At 41.7% G+C, this 8,017-nt stretch overlaps 1 non-coding gene across 1 annotated transcript; it reads left to right on the top strand.

Moving 5' to 3' along the window:
• The first annotated feature begins 4,461 nt into the window (after positions 1–4,461).
• LOC150035933 (small nucleolar RNA R71) lies at positions 4,462–4,568 on the top strand. The gene has a single exon (XR_016529911.1). It is a non-coding gene; the product is annotated as a small nucleolar RNA R71 (small nucleolar RNA).
• The last annotated feature ends 3,449 nt before the right edge of the window (positions 4,569–8,017 follow it).

Below are 8,017 nucleotides of genomic sequence, written 5' to 3' on the forward strand. Positions count from 1 at the left end.
ATTAACCGTTTACTCGCAGGAAAAATCTTGGTGGCCCTTCTTTTTGCATCATGGGTTGATAATTTTGTTGTTGATTTTTCCACACGAAGTTGGGGTGGTTTCTCCACCCAAGGTTGTAAGCGTTGGAGAAAGGATTGTTCTTTACGAAGTATACAGATTGCAGATTCCTTGGACATTCTTCCATCGGATGGGCTTCTCCATAAGTGGCACAACTTGCGCTTGTCTAATCGATTCCGTTGACCTATGGGTGTTTTAAATGCAGTTTGGTATGCCCACAATGCATCGTCAAGCTTCGTTGCCCAATCTTTTCGTGAAGGTCTTACTACCTTTCTAGTATCAGCTTAATTTCTCGATTGGACACTTTCGCCTGACCATTCGTTTGCAGTTGGTATACGGTGGCCAATTTATGGAGGATGTTGTATTTATGCAGCAGCTCCTTGATATTGTGATTGACAAAGTGGGATCCTTCATAACTTATGAAGGCACGAGGAGTACCAAAACGAGTGAAAATATTTTTCTTCAGGAACTTGGAGACTACCACCACATCACTTGCGGTGCATGCTATTGCCTTTACCCACTTGGAGACATAATAGACGGCTAATAAAATATAATTTTTACAACTCGAGGGAGGAAATGACCCCATGAAATCAATCCCCCATACGTCGAATAACTCAAGCTCCAAGATAGTGTTCATTGGCATTGCGTTTTTCCATGAAATGTTACATGTGCGTTTGCACCGATCACATTTCATTGCATAGTCAGCCACATCCTTGAATAATGTAGGCCAAAATAATCCACTTTGCAAAACTTTGGCTATAGTGCGCTGCCCTCCAAAGTGGCCACCATATGGTGAGTCATGACATTGTGACAATATGCGTTGTTGAGCAGCATTTGGTATGCATAATTGAATAATTTAGTTTGCACCTCTTTTATACAGATTTGGCTCATCCCAATAATAGTGTCTGCATTCATTCTTGAGCTTTCTCTGTTGGTGGTAGGTGTAATCTTCGGGGAATTGCTCACAAACCAAATAATTGACGATGTCTGCATACCAGGGCAATTCTTCTATGTGGAATAGATGCTCATCTGGGAATACAACACTCACCCCAGACTCATTGTGGTCAACCTTAGGATTTTCCAGTCTAGACAAGTGATCCGCAACTTGATTCTCTGTCACCTTTCGATCAATTATTTCTATATCAAATTCTTGAAGGAGGAGAACCCATCTGATCAACCTCGGCTTTGCGTCCTTCTTTGTCAATAAGTATTTGATCGCCGAGTGAACAGTGTGGATGAGTACCTTGGTTCCCAACAGATATGCCCGAAATTTTTCCAATGCAAAAATCATAGCCAAGAGTTCTTTCTATGTGGTGGTATAATTTGTTTGAGTAGGGTTTAATGTCTTACTCACATATGTGATGGGATGCAAAATTGTTTTTCTCTTTTGCGCTAAAACTGCTCCCATCGCATACCCACTTACGTGGCACATTATTTAATATGGAAGTGTCCAGTCTGGTATAAACAAGAAAGGTGCAGTAATCAGCGCATTTTTCAAAACTCTGAACGAGTTGAGGCAGTTGTTGTCAAACTCAAATTTCCTATCCGCCACTAACAACGCACTCAGTGGCCGTGCTATCTTAGAAAAGTCCTTGACAAATCATCTGTAGAATCTAGCATGCCCCAAGAATCTTCGCACAGCCTTCACGCTGGTTAGAGGTGGAAGTTTTTCAATTGCTTCAATCTTTGCTTTGTCCACCTCCAACCCATCCCGGGAGACCTTATATCCCAACACTATGCCCTCCTTTACCATGAAATGACATTTTTCCCAGTTGAGCACTAGATTCGTCTCTTCACATCTCTTCAGAATCTTCTCTAAGTTGGCTAGGCAGACTTCATAAGTGTTCCCATAAATGGAGAAGTCATCCATAAATATTTCCATGGAGTCCTCAAGATAATCTGAAAAGATGGCCATCATGCACCTTTAGAACGTGCTTGGCACATTGCAGAGGCCAAACGGCATGCGGTGAAAAGCAAATATCCCATATGGGCAGGTGAATGTGGTCTTGTCTTGATCTTCAAGAGCTATCATGATTTGATTGTATCCGACATAGCCATCCAGGAAGTAGTAGAAGTCATTCACTGCTAGTCGTTCCAGCATTTGATCAATGAATGGCAGAGGGAAATGATCTTTCTTTGTGGCCGCATTCAGTTTATGGTAGTCCATGCATATGTGCCATCAGTGATGGTCCTTTGCGGTATTAATTTGTTGTTCTCATTCGGGACTATCGTCATTTCGTCCTTCTTCGGCACACATTGCATGGGGTGGCCCACGTGTTATCTGCTATAAGATAGATAATGATCGCATCTAGCCATTTGATAATCTTCTTCTTGACGACCTCCTTCTTGACGACCTCCTTCATTGCAGGGTTGAGTCTGCATTGATGTTCAATTGTTGCTTTATGGTCATCTTCAAGACGAATGCAGTGCATATAGTACGCAGGACTAATTCCTCTAATGTCGGCGAGCATCCAGCCAATTGCTCGCACATGCTTCCTGAGAATACTTATCAACACATTCTCCTGGTCATCGTTGAGCGCAGAGGAAATGATACTTGGTAGCTTCTCATTCTGGCCCAAAAAATGGGTACTTCAAGTGGGTTGGTAGGGTCTTCAATTCAAGTGTTAGTGGCTCCACTAGGGAAGGTTGCGTTGTTTTTCTCGCTTCTATTGGCTCTACTTCTTGCTTTGCAATCATTTCTTCTTCCTTGTTTGTTTTTTTATGATTGCATTGCAGGCAGAAACGGATGCACTGGCATCCTCTTCTTCATACTCTTCATCAAACTTTTCTTCTTCAATTGAATTTTGGTCACCATCAAAGTAATGTAGGTCTTCTTAATCTGGAAACTTCATGGCACGAATTATATTAAACTTAAGCTTCTGTCCATTGATACTCAAAGTGATTTCCCCTTTATGCACATCAATTTGACTGCGACTCGTTGATAAAAAAGGTCGCCTCAGAATGATGGGAACATCTTTATCGGCCTCATAGTCTAAAATGATGAAGTCAGCTGGCAAGATAAATTTTTCAATTGTTATCAGCACATCCTTCACCTTTCCTTCTGGATGAACCAGAGATCTGTCGGCCAGTTGGAGAGTCACTGATGTAGGCACGAGTTGCCCCACATTTAATTGTCTAAAGATTGACAGAGGCATCAAATTTATGCTGGCTCCCAAGTCACATAAGGCTTACCCGATGTATAGTCCTCCTATGGAGCATGGAATAGTAAAGCTCTCAGGATCGCTCATCTTCGATAGAATTATTGATTTGGAACTTTACATTAATGCCATCGTGAAAAATTTTCCAACTCCTCTCTTCTTAGTTACCATATCCTTCAGAAACTTTGTATGGGCAAGCATTTTCTCAATCGCTTCACTGAAAGGAATATTAACATGTAATTGCTTTAACATAGATAAGAAGCATTGGTACTGTACCTCTTCGTTCTTTTTCTTCCTTAGTCTCTGTGGGAAAGGGGGTAACTAAACTTTCACTGTTCTATTTTAGTTGGCTTTAAGATCGATGCAACCTCTGGTTCTACTGCTCCTTTTTCTCTTTCTTCTTCATGCATCACTGCAATCTCAGCTACAGTCACAACGGAAGTTATTCTACTAAGCTCCTTCTTTTCTCCTTCCACAGTCTTCCCACTGTGCAATGTCACAACCTGACATTGTTCTTTACCTGATCCCCCCGGTTTGCGTGGAAATTCAGTTGAACTTGGCAAAGCCCCTGGCCCATCTGTAATTCGAGATTACAGATGGACGTAGCCTGACTTTGGAGCACGATCTCATTTTTCTCTATGTATTACTTCAATAGGCTCTCCAAAGAAGAGGATTGCAGTGGTTGTTGTGAACTACTAGCTTGATTGCTCTGTTGACCATTGTTGCAAGGGAAGAATCCTAGTGGCCCTTCTTTCTGCGCCATAGGTTTGAAATTTTGTTGTTGATTCTTCCAAGCAAAATTGGGGTAATTTCTCCACCCGGGTTGTAGGAGTTTGAAAAGGGGTCGTTTTTCACAAAGTATACAGATTGTGGATTTTGTGGGCAATCTTCCATCGTATGCCCATTATCGCATGTCGCACGCCTTGCGGTGTTTTGTCTGATTACGTTGATTTGCCCAGTTTACAGCGTTGGGCTACTAATCACAATTCCTTGGATTAAATTCATCATTGCGGTCATCTGGTTTTGTAATGAAGCAATAGCACCGTTGTTTGCATCAATGTCTTTGAGTCTTAATCTCTAGTCACTCTCTCTCCAATCTTCATGGTTCTTAGAGATGCGATCCAAGATATTCTTCACCTCGTCATATGTTTTATTAAGTAGACCACCAGTGGCTGCAACATTAGCTGCAGTCTGCGAAGCAAGATTTAAACCATGATAGAAAATTTCCATTTGAAGGCAGTCTGGCAACCCATTATGTGGACAGTTCCAGACCAACCCCTTAAACCTCGCCCAAGCATCGCTGAGCGATTCGTCGATATCTTGTTCAAAATTTGTGATAAGTTTCCTTCGTCTAGCGTTCTTGATTGGTGGAAAATACTTCTTCATAAATTTCTCAACTACCTGTTCCCAAGAAGTGATCTCTCCCGACTCGACAGAATACTCCTATTTCCTAGCCTAATCACAGAGAAAAAATGGGAACAACGTTAGTCAAACTTCCTCGACAGAGATGTTCGGGAACACAAGAGTATTGCAGATTTCAATAGATCTTCGGAGGTGGGCATGCGGGTCCTCGCCACGCCTTCCTACGAATTGACCTGCAGTCTGGATCATCTACAGCATCACCGGTTTCATTTCGAATATGCTTCCATCGAGGGCAGGCCTCATGATTCCCGGAGAAAAATCATAGAGGTTTGGCAATGCATTGTCTCTAATGGGTCTATTGTGATCGTTTGCCAACAGGATTGGATTCGCCATGACATTGTTATCATTTGGTGCTCCATTTCCAGGCTGCTCCGCCATCTCTTCTTTATGTAACTATGGTTGTTGTTGGCGGTCTCTCAATCTTCTTCTAAATGTCCTTTCAATCTTCGGGTCGTAATTCGCCAAAGATTGAGAGTTTGCAAAGAAATAAAAAAAATTATTCTTTAGCAAACTATCTTGGCGAAGTCCCCGGCAACAACACCAAAAAATTGATGACTAGTTTAGCTAATCATGCATATTAAGAGAGTGAACAGATGTAGAAATAGAACTTCCATTGTATAAATATGTTGAAGAAGTACAAAATAACAATGCAAGTATAGAATAAAGAGCCTGGTAGCAATCTCTTACTGCCAGGTGTTTACACTGTTTTTTACTTGTGCTCTAAAGATAATCTCGCCCTCGTGAGAGTCAGCCCGCTCTCGGCTTCTACGCCCCAAGGTTCTCTCTCGAGTTTCCCAAAGCGCACTCTGGCGCCACCACTCTTCTCTTGCTTTGCCTTAGAATGAAAAGGAAAACTATGGATAGAGGCGTGAACTTGTGGAACGAAATACTGTAAAAATGGTGAACCCCTTTTTTGAAGAATTTCCTTGGTATTTATAGAGCATCCATGGTGAAAGGTGGCTTCTCTCTCCTGGTTGTACAGATGGGACAGCTTTAATTCCTGATTGATGCGCCGAATAATTGTCACCGAAAAAGCTGAATGTACTTTGTGACCGTTATCAGATGTCAACTTAATTTGGATTCGGCTGTCATCGGCTTTCTTTCCCATCGTGCTTAATTGGCCTTTCACCCAGCCCACCATATTGTGCTGACCAAGTTGCGGGGATCCTTCTTAGGCAAATATTTGCGAGCATGATCAATGCAAAGTCTTGCGATGAAGTTGTGCTCGACCAATGATTTCCTATGATCGCAATTCTTACATTGTTAACGCATATTCTGCACAAAAATATAAAGATCAACTGTTCTGATGCGCTGAACGCATGCGACAGCAATATTATGAAATTGATGCTTAATGGATGAAAGTTAACATATTTCATCAACGTAATCCAACATTATTTAAGAACTTAGCACTATGATAATGTGCATTTTTACCTGTTGTTATTGATCGCACCAGATTGGACACTTCCCTTTGAATTAATGTGTGATGCAAGCGGATATGTGATGAGAGTAGCTCTGGCATAGAAGAGAAAAACAAGCTTACATCCCATCGCACATGCGAGTAAGACTTTCAATCCTGCTCAAACTAACTACACCACCACAAAAAAACAGCTGCTTGTGGTAATTTTTGCATTGGAAAAATTTATAGCGTATTTGCTTGGAACAAAAGTACTCATCCACACCGATCACTCGCCGATAAAGTATTTAATGTCAAAAAAGGATGCAACGTCGAGGTTGATCAGATGGGTTCTCCTCCTCCGGGAATTTGACATAGAAATAATTGATTGCAAGAGGAAGGAGAACCAAGTTGCGGATCACTTGTCCAGATTGGAAAATCCAGAGGTTGACCGCAATCAATCAGAGGTGAGTGCGGTATTCCCAAATGAGCAGTATTTCACATTGAATAATTACCATGGTATGCAGATGTGTAAATTATCTGGTTTATGAGTAATTCCCTGAAGATTACACCGACCACCAAAAAAGGAGGCTCAAGTACGAATGCAGATCATATTTTTGGGATGAGTCGAATCTGTATAAGAAGGGGGCAGACAAGATACTGCGACTATGTGTACCAAATATTGCTCAACAATGCATATTATTGCAATGTCATGATTCACCTTATGGTGGGCACTTTGGAGGATGGCGCACCGCAGCCAAATTATTATAGAGTGGATTATATTGGCCAATATTGTTTAAGGATGCAGCTGACTACGTGATGAAGTGTGACAGGTGCCAACGCACATGTAACATTTCATGGAAACATGCAATGCCTATGAACACCATTTTGGAGTTAGAGTTGTTCAACGTCTGGGGTATCGATTTCATGGGACCATTCCCACCATCGAATGGTAAAAATTATATTTTGTTAGTCGTCGATCACGTGTCCAAGTGGGTAGAAGTAGTGGCATGCACCACAAGCGATGCGTCGGTAATCTCTAAATTCCTGAAGAAAAACATCTTCACTCATTTTGGCACTCCACGTGCCATAATAAGTGATGAAGGGTCCAACTTTTTCAATCATACAGTCAAAGAATTGTTGCACAAATATAATATCCTCCATAAAGTGGCCACCGCATACCATCCACAGACGAATGGTCAGGCCGAAATGTCCAACCGGGAGATCAAAGTGATACTTGAGAAGGTCGTAACGCCTTCAAGAAAGGATTGGGCAACAAAGCTCGACGATGCGTTGTAGGCATACTGAACTGCATATAAGACACCCATAGGTATGTCCACGTATGCGTTGGTATTTGGTAAGGCATGTCATTTTCCATTGGAGCTGGAACATAAAGCACTGTGGGCGGTGAAGAAGCTAAACTTTGACTTGAAGACAGCAGAAGAAGCGAGAAAACTTGAATTGGTTGAGCTGGAGGAATGGAGGATCAACACATATGAGAATGAAAAGATCTACAAGGAGCATGCAAAGTGCTAGCACGACAAACACATATGCAGCAAGAACCTCCAAGTCAGGTAGAGGGTCTAACTATTCAACTCACGACAACGACTCTTCCTTGGGAAATTAAAGTCACGTTGGTTCGGACCGTTCATAGTCAGAGAGGTATTCCAGCATGGTGCAGTTGAGTTATCTAATGATGATGGAACCAACAAATTCAAAGTTAATGGGCAATGAGTGAAGGTGTATCACGGAGAAGGGTGGCATCGCCAAGTCGAATCCATGGAACTAAGAAACTATGAATAAGAAAGAAGTGGGTGGTCCATGCACTATCAGAGCATTGAAATTCATCATGGACACAAGTTTTGTGAAGTACCCGTTGGAATCATGAAATCTTTAACTTTTCTCTACTCCTCAGTATTTTCATTTCACTATCTATATCTAAAAAAAATGGCGATCGTGCTGAACGATTGCGGTAAAAGAGTTTGTT

Source organism: Benincasa hispida, chromosome 5, assembly GCF_027475165.1.
Source record: "Benincasa hispida cultivar pf3 chromosome 5, pf3_genome.v1.1, whole genome shotgun sequence".
Classification (NCBI taxonomy): domain Eukaryota; kingdom Viridiplantae; phylum Streptophyta; class Magnoliopsida; order Cucurbitales; family Cucurbitaceae; genus Benincasa; species Benincasa hispida.